The 13921-nt window shown below is 31.5% G+C and overlaps 1 protein-coding gene across 6 annotated transcripts in view; it reads left to right on the forward strand.

Moving 5' to 3' along the window:
• Positions 1–13921, forward strand: part of LOC125057956 (peripheral plasma membrane protein CASK) — a 201849-nt gene that overhangs the window by 164607 nt on the left and 23321 nt on the right. The window lies entirely within an intron of this gene.

Below are 13921 nucleotides of genomic sequence, written 5' to 3' on the forward strand. Positions count from 1 at the left end.
GTTAATATGTAATTAGAAAAATATTTTAGATCCATCAACGCTGCTTGGATAACTTTAATTTCGCCCTCGAGAAAGCTGCTCAGCCACCCGTGAAAATGTAAAAAAATTGTTTTCCAAAATATCTGTTAGTGACGTCCAATATGAATTGAGATGGTCCTGTCTTGGAGTTATAAAGATAGCGTTGTTTTGTTTTTTTCTGATTCTTTTATATTGTTTTTTTTTATAGAACGTGACAAACGGGCATCTCTATTTAAATGATAGTTTTGCTCGTTAAATCAAGCTTTTAGTTGTGGTTTTATATCGTTATTTTACAGTTATCCCTTTCGGGAAAGAAAATCTAAATATAATGAATGTTGTCATTTAATTATATTACATCACAATTAGAACTTTCTGACCATTCTGGTTTATCATATTTTTTTATTAAGAGAATATAACCGTATTTTAATAAAGTTTTGATATTTCGCCCTGGGTTGTATTTTTCTGTACGAATTTTACAAACCGGAAGACATTCTATAGCTGCAAATAAGGATTGTTAATCTTTGTTACAAAGCGTATGTAATATATAGAGACTATCACTTTATATTAGCTCACTATTACTATACCGATAGAACACAAAAAAATGTCTTCCATATTTTTCTAAATTGTCTCTGCACATACAAGATACGATTTAACATACGTCATTCTAATTTCTATCTATCCATACGTAACTTAAAAACTTTACTAAAAAGGGTATTTAAATAAATAAACGTGAAATAAATTACTTTGAAAAGTCGTGGACAGCCACTGTAACGTATTGAGACAGTTTAAATAAGACAATATTAAAAGATCCGGCCATTGCGTAGACCGAAACATTACTAGAAACCTCGGAAATCGTTGAATGGGAATTTATTACGAACTTATTGACGTGAACCAATTGAATTGTGAAGGGAATTGCGTGAGAGTTTATTTTCCTTTCCCAATTGAAGGCAGCACTCTTGGGAGATAGTGGAATTGTTTTGACTCTTTTACTGATTGATTATAAATTCTAGCACGTGACTTTGTCTATGTAATAGGGTTTCATTACTTACAAATATTTATTTACACTGTTTATTACATAATATTATTATGTAAAAATAATAAAGTTACTTTTAATAACATATATTTACCGCCCACACGGCCGATGTAGGTAACTAAGATATAGACATAGAACGTAACATAGTCAAAAAAATAGTGCTATATGTCATTACACATTTGTAAAATAATTAAGAATTTAAAAAACTGAATAAAAAATATACTTTCTTACAAATTTAAACATATTCTTATCTTACAGCTAACCTATATATTATAAATCAAAACACTTAGGCGATATACAAAGCCAAGACAGATAACATAGATAAACAATATATATGAAACATAAAACATAAGTGATACATTAATAGACAAATAGAAAAAAAAATTAACCAACGACAATTAATACTTAGTATCAAAGAAAAAACTTATTTGTTACTGCTAAACAAAGTGAAAGTCTTCCCGCCTCTTCAAATATTTCCTCACCTCTTTGGTTAGGTGGAAAATATCAACATCCTCATTATTAGTGTCTTAGTTAGATAAAACCCGAAACATTGGCGAATTATGCAGGTAATTCGAGTTCGTACGACGCACATGAAACAATTTTGAGTATCTTGTGGTATACGGTGGAGGGATTCTTAGAGAAATTAACGACAGAAATTTATATATAATTTGTTAGTTTTTACAGAACATATACCTATCAATATAATTTCTAACGTTTTGATAGGTATAGGAGGTATGAATTTAATAGGTAGATTGTCTACCTATCAAATTCCCTCGCCAATAAAATCCATAATAAGTTTAATTAAAATAAATAAGTTTTTTATTGCATGTATAGCCTTGACCTGTTTTCGTATCTTCTAACAACCATATAAAAGATCTCAATAAGAGATAGAGAAACGATGTTATCGGGGTTATTTAGTGTCACAGTAGGTAATGTTCTGCGATGTAGACAGCCGTTTTTCCTGCGTTCTCCCATTTTGCGAAACCAGAATGAAACGTCGTTCGTGACTGAGTTTGATGATATTTTAATATCAGTGATAAAATGTTTCATACCAAAAAATACAATATTTTATAAGTACACAATAAGTGTATTTTTTTGTTATTTTTAAAATACCCTCCATAAACCGTGCAATTTTTTCAGCTGAAACTTAATTTGTGATTTTACAATGATACAAGTCTTTAAGAAACATTATGTATCATCATCAAAAATCCATTTTTGATAAGTATTTATATTTATGCATACTGTGTCATTTTGAATAGTTAATACCTTGCAATGTCTGGGAAGGGAAGGGTGTCTAGGAATTTTAAGTTTATCCTATGCCCTTGGTCCCATCTAAAACTAAGAGTAAAGTTACATACGAATTTACCACTTGTATATATCTAAACTACAGACTTCAAATTCCTTTGACAAGAGCTGATATTGTCTATTACTTTTCTCGTAACGTTAATTTTGTTCGTAATATACCCACAATATTCATTTTCTATCTATTTAAACTAAATAAGGAGAAAGAGGTTGTGAGTTTGTCATTATTTTACTAGAATGCTACATTATCTTTCATACAATAGATATATATTTTATTGTAGTTAATATTTGTCTATAATGTGAACAGAGTGAGCGCAATGCTACCCGCGTATGCAATTTAAAATTTCAACGTGGGTGTAACTGGATTAATCTTATTTAAGTGTGGTTAGAAAATTTATTGCGCCATTTTAAGTCAAATGCAGAAGGCTTTTCATTTTCACTTGGCATACATATTCGCTTGCGTTACACATATTTTATTTGAATTTTTAATAAATATTTTTGTGCATAAAACAGTTATACTTAGTTTTAAAAACTAGAATACAGTAAATTGAAGTATGTATAAAGCGCAATTTTTACTGCATATTTAAAAAAACGCTTTTTTTAGATAAATGTCTGAGCAGCTAAAGACCAGTATTGTTCTAGTTGCTTTAGCGTGCGGTCTTAGGTTCGATCCCCGGCTGTGCACCAATGGACATTCTTTCCATGTGCGTATTTAACATTCGCTCGAACTGTGAAGGAAAACATCGTGAGGAAACCGGATTACCTTAGACCCAACAATTTGATGGCGTGAGTTGGAAGAGGCTGATCATCTACTTGTCTAATAGATTGACAAATGATCAAGAAACAGATACATGAGGCTTAAAAGTTTGTAGCGATTTATTTTATTTTTACTGTCTGGTAATAAAACCGTTGAATCCGAACCAATTCAGTCATGGATTTTAACAATTATAACACTTGTTTTAATACAATAAACTAATAGAATAAAAAATTAAAAGTTAGAGAAAACTCCAATATTTAAGATATTTCCTCTTCAGGTGTTGAAAATGCAATCCTATATAAAAAACATATTGCTAAAAAATATTAAATACTAAGATTACACATTAAATTTTATATAATTTTGAGTTTAAATTACTACAAAAGAAGGTAGATGTGAATTTAATTTTACATCTCTGAATTTTCATTGTTCTATTTCCGCAAAGAGTGATTTGCATCACAAACACTAAGAATAGTCGCAACCTACTAGAATAAAAACTTTTTTAACACTGAAAGTTAGATAAAATAAGGATAGATAGAAGACAATATTTAGCCCATCTAAAAAACTGCATTATTTTTTGTGTTTAGTACCAATTAGTAACGCGATTCTAACTTGTTACTTAGCTTTGGCACTATGCCAATTTTTTTTACAAAAAATGCTTTGCTCTATAGAAACAGAATTTTCTCGAATTGTTCATTTCCTGTTCATATTATATGACATAAACATGTTTAGTATGTTCCGTATAGTTCAATGTTATATTCCTGTGAAATGATGGAAAGGTCTGGATAGCTTGAGGGCTACTATTACATACAATACACAATAACCGAGAAATCTAAATGAAATTAATATTAATTTCGGCGCCATGTTAAAGTCGATTTAAATTTTCAGGATTAATACATTCCAATATCTCATAAAACATTTAAAACTTATATTATAGCATATAGTAAATCAACTTATTTTTTTATATATAGGTACTATTTAAAAAAGTATCTGAAGTTGCCTATGCTATGAGATATACTCGTACTTCAAAACATTGTATTAAAGTTGACAAAATACAGTTTGACATAATATTATATTGACTATATTTGACTATATTTTCCGTTTTTAAATGCCGGCCATTGTTGTATACATATTTGTGTATGTATACAGAGGTATTATTGCAAAAAGTAAGTGAACTATGTAAATAATGCCTGTATTGTCAGATATGTCAAACTTTAAAGAACGTCGTAACATCTACAGAGTATAATTTCCGATTTGGAACACCAGCCATTGTTGTATGAATATATGTGAGCTGTCTTAATTTTCCCTGTGCTACCAGATATGTCAGTCTTCAAAAAATTTCGTTTGACATGTACAGACTACTTCCGTTTTCGAATACCGGCCTTTGTATACGTAAATAATAGTGTGTATTTACATAGAGTACAGAAGAAAGCAAAATTGCGTACTACATAAACACATATTTTCATAGACGCAGTAATTTTATTCCACCTGACAGCAACTGTGCAGATCTATTGTTAGAGCTTTGTCTATCTTTTGTTTATTGTTTGTATTTTAATTGTGTTGTATGTCGAGACTCTCGTACACTTCAAGGTCTTTGTTTGTCAAACCTCAGAAAGAGTGCCAAGAAAACGGAGTAGATAAAATCTCTTGTAAGCATTTTAGTTTCTCGATTGTAATAATAGACCAAAGTTTTGATTGTGTTGTAAAGATAGGTGATTTTATTAAGAAAAAATAAGTTATTCTTGTTATAAAAATATCGTAAGTCTTTTGTTTTTACTAAAAACAAACTTTCATTTTTTTTAAATTTGTATCGATCTAGCAAGTCTTTTTAAAATATATTCAGTACATATGTGTTCATACAACTGGTTTTGTAGGTAATTTTAGTCAGTCAGGAAAGAAAACTTAGAATTTCCCAAGTGATGAAAGTTGGAGCTTTAATCAATATTACTTTGGGTTCTTGTAGAGCTAGTGTCTAGTGTTAATCTAAATATTGGCCTATTTGTTTAATACTGGGGCACTCAATCCTACTGCACTTATTGATTGTTCTTGGTATATGCAATTAGTATTCTAGTAGTAGTAGTCTTAGACCCAAAAATTGATGTATGTCAGGCACAGTCTTATACTTGTCTATATGAGAGTAATTAAAGAATTCATATTTAAGACCATGACTTATATAGGTTATAGTCACTAAATTGTTTTTTTATCCATTCCGGGAGACGTTAAAATTCTTTGATTAAAAATATTAGACCATTTTAGATCTTTACTGTAATAAACATCATCAATTAAAACTGTCGAGCGAAGTCGAAACTTTAGTCGCCATTAACATAATTTAATGTAAAATTAATACAGTTTTAATTAAATCTAAACACATGGGCGATTTATCTTTCTGACATATTATGGATATACGGTGTATGGTTTTGCATGGTTACTTATATTTATTATTACTTGTACGAAATAATTTCAACATCCTGCTAGCTTACCACGTAAATACAATAGTTATATCAATATTCAAATATTATTAGACTTCCAATGTATGTTTGTCTACGTATTGAGTGGCGTCATTATGTAGATGTTTTCATTGGCAACACTTATCGCATTAATTCAAAACCTTTATCAGGATTTTTTTATTGTTAACAAAATAACATAGGATCTAAATTCAAGAAGGACCAAATCGCCAAAAGGCCATATCTTCTGGGTAAGGCGCAGGTAAGTGCAGTGTTGGCCTAGTGGCTTTTGGTCCAGGCTGTGCACCAATGGCCTTTATTTCTACATATGTGCGCAATTAACATACGCTCAAACGGTGAAGGAAAACGTCGTGAGGAAACCGGCTTGTCATATACCAAAAGTCGTCGGCGTATGTCAGGCACAGGAACCTGATCACCTGCTTGACTATTAGATTGACAAATGAAACAGAAATCTGAGGCCCAGACCTAAAAAGGTAATTCGAAGGTAACCTGATACATTGCTATTGCTTCTTGCGTGTTTATTTGGGCGTAGCGTGACGGTATTTCGTATAAAGTAATCCTTTGTACGATAATGGACTATAAAACACAAAAACATTTTTTTAAATCTCAACCATTCATTCTTGATAATACTGCGATAAACCACACTCTTCAGATTTATAATAATAGTACAAATTATAAGACGCATTATAAATAATCGTAAAAGTTACGAACCATTCAGTTAAGAATTAAGTAACTTTAATCAACATTAATTTTAGTCAAATCATTAATCTTAGTTTCCCAGATTGATAATCGATTTCTTATTTAAATAATGGCCTTTAGCTCTGATGGAAAGAATCGTAAACTGAAACGTTTTTCTTAGCCCGAGTCCGATAAAAACAACATTAGCCGAAAGTTACATCATCGATTCTCTATTTGTCGTTATTACTTAAATTGTACCAAACGATTGCCAATAGTAGGTTTTGTTTGGATAACAAAATGACTATTTAATTTTGGAAAGCGCAAAGATCTTCTATGAAAATATTATTGTAGGCCGCAGCTTACGAACCGTAAAACAAAAGAATGACGTTCCGTTCAATTCTGATTGGTCAACAGGTTCTCTAGGCCATCATATACGCAAATACATCATGATATAACGTGCGTTGTGGAATCACTTTCCGGAATCTTTTTCTGGAATGTTTTCCTACTCTTACAAGAAGTTTCAAATGAAAACATGTTCTTAATGTTACATAAACCGTTATTAATACCGCTTAAAATATTTGAATGAACATCAATATGATTTTCAGTATAAACCCTTACGAAAAAAGCGAACAGTACGTGAAATATGATGCTAAATGCCACTTGCTATCTAGTACATACACAATAGCACTTGGCAAGTTATAGCGGAAAAATGGCAACCCTACTTGAGGCGCTTTGGGCACAGACTTATCTAACATAGATTGCATAAGCTACTTCCCGCAGCTTCGTGGAACTGGATCATTTTTCTTTTGTTTTAATGTAAAATGTATGAACATATATATATGCATATAGATGTCGTGTTTGCCTTAATTTTTTAACATTTAATTGTAGTAAAAGAGTGTGTTATAATATGTACATATTATCCATAAATACAGGTGCTAAAGTTCCGTATGCAAAAATAGTTAAATTTTACTCCAAACATAATTCGGTATAATCGTTTCGGCAAATAAGCGGTTGCAGATCGATATATGTTATTATAACTGCTCAAATACATATTTTGGTTTTATAAATATGAAACCTCATTTGTTTTTTCAAACGATTATAATTTTGTTTATATCCGCATAGACCTTAATAATGAATTAACCACAGACATTTTTACACAGTCACCACTAAATATAATCTTGTGACAGAATAATAATGATAATTATGTGATCATGAGAAGCCCAAATTATGTAACTAATGCCCGAGTACTCGTCAGATTTTAGGATGCATAATATGGTAAACTTTTATTTATTAATAGATTTATAACTATCCAAGTTTTTTATAATGAGGTGAAAATGCGCTTACGCAGGCCCGCGCCATGGACGCCAGGCCAGCTTAACGCGGCGTCTGTGGAGCTGGGTCTACACACTACACCGTCTGCTATTTAGAGGGGTAGCTAAAAACATCTCAACCATCCACACGCCCTTAAGATGCATTTCGCTCTGAGAACATATAAAAATATTGATCGTATCGAGACATTATTGCGTATGTATGCAACGCCTTTGTATAGGGGCCTGGTGCCATACATTCGTTCTGTTCCTAGGTACTGCAAATATACTATAGTATACTGCAAAACGCCTCAAATAGCCGTTTGGTACAAATCAACTGAGTTCTTGCAAAACACTAGGATTACTTATAATCCCCGAAAATCTTAATTTATTTATTAGTAATCTTACAGCTAAGATATATATTATGAACAAAAAACTTAGACAATATACAAAGCTAAAACAGATTACATAGATAAACAATATATATATGAAACAGAAAACATAAGTAAGCACATTAATAGACAAAAAGAAAGCATAAAAGAAAACTGAAATTCAACATTAAACAAACTACAATTAACACTTAATATTTCAAAGAAAAAACTAAATTGTTACTGCTAAACAAAGCCAAAGTCTTCCCACCTCTTAAAATATTTCCTCACATTCTCTTAGGTCAAAATTATCAACATCATAGTTAGATAAAACCCGAATTGGCTAATTTTGTGTTTAAGAACGTATTAGGCAAGCTGTAGCTTAAGTCGAGGTTCTAGCTTGTTGTATCCAACCAACCCCAAAACAAACAACGCTGGGTACTGCAAAGGATAGAAAAGATTAGTACTATGAAGCCGTTGGTATAAAATAATTTATTTGGTATTATACTAATTAGCTTAACTAACCTACAACTCTTACGTAGTGAGTAAGGCGGTAAAAGGTATCTTTTATATACGCTACGAATATTACTTTCGTTTCTTAATTCATTTTGGTAACTGCGACGAGAATTATATATTAAAACATAACCTTATTTACGAACAGATTACATAACATTTCAAAGGGCTTGAAGCGGTTCTAAACATGTTGTCCATTTAGCTAAATATTCAAAAAACGCATTCAATGTATGTGCTTATTTGGCTATTTAATTATTTGTTTTAATGGGCCTCTTCTTAGAGTTTCCCATTTAAAGCACATGTTATTTAAACAAGTCAAAAGCTGAATGTGCTCTCTGGGATTAGAAATTCTAAAGTTCTACAATAAACCTGCGCGTTTTTGTTAGCGCATTACCATTTTTGTCAAATTTTACTTCGCTATTAACGTTAATAAAGTTATATTACTAAGAAGACCGCCTGTTTAAATTTATTTATTTTCACTTAATTCATATCAGACAAGAAATGAGCGTACCAATTCTTAAAAGGCCGGCAACGCACTTGCGAGCCTTCTGGCAATGTGATTGTCCATGGGCGGCGGTATCATTTATCATCAGATGAGCCTCCTGTCCGTTTGCCTCTTGTTACATAAAAAAAGACATTGTGAAATAAATAATAACAAATCATTACAATATATCGTCTTCGTGTAGTTTTATTACCACTAAACGGTCTTTGAACCCCAAAAACACGTACGCTTAATATATATCAAAAGCTGTAATTAAATAGCAATTAAATTACTCTTTTAACAGATAAGTATTGTTTCACATGTCTACATTCACAAGTTGAAAGCGTGTGCAATAAATTTCCTCAAACTTTACCAATTCATTACTCAGCTATTTGTGTACACCACATAGGACTGCGAAACATGAATCCTAAATTTATGGCCAGATTATACCGCAATTAACATCGGTGAATTCATACACTACTCTGCCTAGTATAGGTTTTAGGATAATCTGTGGTGAAATTAACGGATCAGAGAGCAGAAATGTATTTTGCTTATGTTTTTCGTGGAAATTAATTGACAGTAAAAGTATTAAATGGCACACTCTTACCAGCACAGGGACATGCTAGCACAAAGCCAAAGAGCCATGGAAAGAAGCATGCTGAGAATAAGTAAATTAGACAAGCAATGAAACAAATACATAAGAGCTAGAACAGGTGTGACAGACATTCTCACTTAGATAGACCAAATGAAATGGAGATGGACGGGTCATATGCTACGGCGCTCCATTGAAAAATGTAGCTAAATATTGACGGAATGGTACCTTAGAGACGAACTCAAACTAACAGCAGGCTACAACTGGAGAAGAAAGGAATCGCAAAGGAGAGAGAACAGTGGAAAGGGTTAGAGAAGGTCTTTGCCAAGAGGCACACCAAACTCCGAGATTTAATTTTTTTTATATACATGTGTCTTTACTAAGACATCATTTAACATTACAATCTAGCCTAACTTAAGACTAATAAGGAATTTAAGCCTAACCTAATAAGGATTTTTACATAAGAAAGTGTCCAATAACACTACGTACAGTCTCTATTGAAGGAAAGACACTCTGTTCTTGTGTTCCATTTTTTTCACCCACTGTCTAGAACTTAATACTGACGTGCACTATTCCGAGATTTACTGTGATGAAAATATTATTCGGAATATAAAGGCTATTGTATTTAATTATTAGAAAAGTATTTAATAATAATGAACTAATTAAATAATTAACTTTTAGAACAAATTCCCTAGTATTTGCTCTTATTTCGGCTTACAATTTGTATAGTATAATTAAGTCAACATTGTTTAATTAAATAACTAAACCTTTTCATAGCTTACTATTAAAAGATTTTGGTTGAAACTAGTGTTCCAATTGAAATGAGAAATTATTTATTATTTCTCTTGATAGCATGGAAATATAGGCGAAATCTTGGGATTCAGCGCTATCACAAATAAATTATTAGAATAAAAGTCGAAGTTTCAATGACGTTTTTATAAAAGCGTGACGCAGGACGCGATCTGTTTTCCGTTGACCCAATGAAAATCAAGCGAAATACGTTTCGTCTTTTGTTTTTCTCTCATGCTTTCGACACGGTAACGAACACGTAAATTACGGTACGGTATGTACACATAGCAAGAATCATATTATACAACTACTTCACTATTGCCAGATGGTTAAGAAAATGAATCGACATTTAGCTTCTTGGTCTAACGTTAAGACTTGTAATAACTTGGTTAATACGCTTTTGTCTAATACCTTCCCTGTGTTCTTACAAAGACTTTCTTATAGTTAGTTGTTGTTCGTTTCCGACATTATACTACATGAATCAATTGCTAACAGTGTAAACCTGGAAACAAATTTTACTATTTTCAATTTTTTTTGTTATCAAATTTGTAAATTTACTAATTAAATTTGATTTGGCTAGTGCAAGTTGTACAAAATAATATTTCAATTCGGTAGAGAGATTTTTTCATACAAATTATATATTTTATCCGCATTAATTCGGTAGTGTAATGTTCTATTATAATCTTTCCTCCATATATTATGAAGTATCCAGAATAAAAATAATTGAATTTATCGTATTTTGAGTTTTTTATTTGTTTATATAATTGTTTTAGATAGTTGTTTTGTACGTCTCCGGTAGCTCAATTTGAAATTAAGCACTACACATTACTTGTCAAATCAAATAATTATTATTCTCCTTATTATACTTGCCTTACGTGTTATTTTGTTTATAAGTCTGCGGTACAATCATGTTAGTAATCGGCAAACGAAGCAACTTCCCAATGTTTTAAAACAATAAAAAAAATCATTGGTGCTACAACCTGTTTAGGTCTTGGCCTCAGATTTCTGAATCTGTTTCATGTTCATTTTTTAAAATCTAATAGGCAAATAGGTATTCAGCCTCCAGTGCCTGACTCACGCCGTGGACCATTTGGGTCTAAGACATGTCGGTTTCCTCACGATGTTTTCCTTCACCGTTCGAGAAAATGTTAAATGCTCACATAGATAGAAAGTCCATTGGTGCATAGCCAGGGATCGAACCTACGACCTCAGGTATGAGAGCCGCACGCTGAAGCCACTAGGCCAACACTGCTCAACTTTTAAACACTAACAAACGAATAAAAAGCTTCATCCGTATATCGTACTTCATAGCAAGCTTTACATACATCTAAACAACCTTATTTATGTTTCAAATAATATTTTTCGCCCAGAAGAGACTTGTTTACGCTTTGGATTTGAACAAAATATAAACATTGCGTCCTTGAGAATTAAGGTCGGAGGCGCCAGGCTCTAGCGGAATTTTCATAGTATCCAAGGAATAAACGTAATCCCAGTTCTAGCGAGTGAATCAGTTTACGCAACTGTCCAAGGGAAACGAAGGCTGTTAAATAGATCTAGGTCTGTCTGACAGGCTTTCGAGGATTAAGCTTTGTATGTACGTGTTTCGAGATTGATGAAGTTTTCGTTATCTCAGACTGAAATCTTATTGATACGCCAAACAATTTATCACTCAACTAAATACCTTGTATTTATTTTAATGATAATCAAAGATTGATTAAAGAAATAAAATTTACATTTTATTTTATATTATTGGTTTATTTGATTTCTTCTTTTTTGATTTATTGTTTTTTTTTATATTCTACATAAAGTTATTTATGTATTTATTGTTTGTAAGTACGCTTTATCGAAATATTTCTAAGACATGCTTATTTCACATACAGCCTCTGTAGCTAGTGGTATATTGTAGTATAACCAGTAGGTTGTTTGGGGTGCTGAGTTCGTATCCCTGACAAACAATTTCCGGTCTACTGTTTATACAGATGACTGATACTTGTGTGTATCAACGTATCGTTATAGTTTTATTTTAAATTTTTAAATAATATTCTTCAGTCTATTTAATACAGAATAATACTAACGCAAACGGAATATCATAACCACAAAATGGCTCGACTAAATGTTTGATATTCTGTGAGATAACACAAAATTTGCAGGAACTTAAAAATTTCCAAGCAACATTCAGTAGGTAAGCTATGAAGTGACGTGAGTTGATGAACGTCACCGGCAGATGGCGCTGCATTCACTCAGATATACATGCTCTGACCTCTACATGAATAGCCAATTCATTTATTCACTAACATTTCCCGTGAATTTTGATTTTCCTATTTCGGCAATTTGCTCTTGATGACAACAATTCCTACCCATTTTAGGATTACATTACACATTACAAGTTTTCTTCTATTGCTATATGCGGCTGGTACGTTTTTAATAACAAAATATCGTTCGAATAAAATTTTCTACAGGCTCTAGGTGTTGTAACGTTTAACATTTATAATGTTATATTATATTAAATATATATATATTAAATATTTATTTACAGAAAAATATACTTTAAAATTGAAAGCTTATAATACAGGTTACATTGAAAATTACTTATTAAATAGGAAAAATGTATATTATTTTATTATTATATTTCCTATTTAATATTATATCTACAAATAATTACCTCCAAGTTTTTAACAGTTGTTCGAGTAGTATTTATTTACTAAAGGTATGGACTATGGAGTATGCACGCAAATTCTTCAATGAAAACGATATTTTCTTTTAAGGATCGCATGGACCTATCGAAAAAGTTGTACTAAGAATAACGAATTAGTGAATTCGTGTGAATGCACGTAAGTCGTAAGTGCTAAAGAGTGGTAAGTGAAAAAAAATAGTACACAAGGTTTATTTGTCACTTTTTTATGCTAAATATCCTTTCTAGTAAATTCTGTTAGTTTTAAATGACTAGTCTTAAGTTAGGCCAGTTCGTAATGTTAAATGATGTCTTTGTACAGAGATAATACATTAAAAAAAAGGATAACGTAAAGTGTACTATTTCAGAAGTGCATTGTCAAAAGCAGTTAGTTTTCGATTGCAATCTAAGCAGAAAGGCACGTAGCCAGTAAATTTACGACTGTCTCGGTTAGTGGTATACGAATATTGCATTCCCGTTACAGACGACAAATTAAAGTTCAACGTTTAGTTTGGACAAAGAAATATATTAAGAAAAATCCTTCTTAAATTTCAAACTAATAATACCTAGTTAAATATCACCGAGAATTTAGACGATTATATTATATATAGAACCACGCTTACTAGTTAATAAAGTAGAAAATAGTAAAACATTTAAACTATAAATACCTCTTATTATTTTTTTACTATATATATATACAATGTACAACTCGCCTTCTTAAAATTGTACATAATCAACTAAATACAATACTAAAATTAATAGAGCTACCATTATCATTTGCTTGATATTCTCTCAGCTTTTTACACCCACTGATATCGGTTTTATCAAGGAATAATGGTCCTTCGTGGATAAAAAGTAGAAATATATGTACTTATGTATCTCCCATCGACCCAAAGTGAGTCTCTGAGACAAGAGAACCTACGATGATCTTGAACGCTACGCCAGTCAGC

The sequence above is a fragment of the Pieris napi genome, chromosome 17 (genome assembly GCF_905475465.1).
Source record: "Pieris napi chromosome 17, ilPieNapi1.2, whole genome shotgun sequence".
Classification (NCBI taxonomy): domain Eukaryota; kingdom Metazoa; phylum Arthropoda; class Insecta; order Lepidoptera; family Pieridae; genus Pieris; species Pieris napi.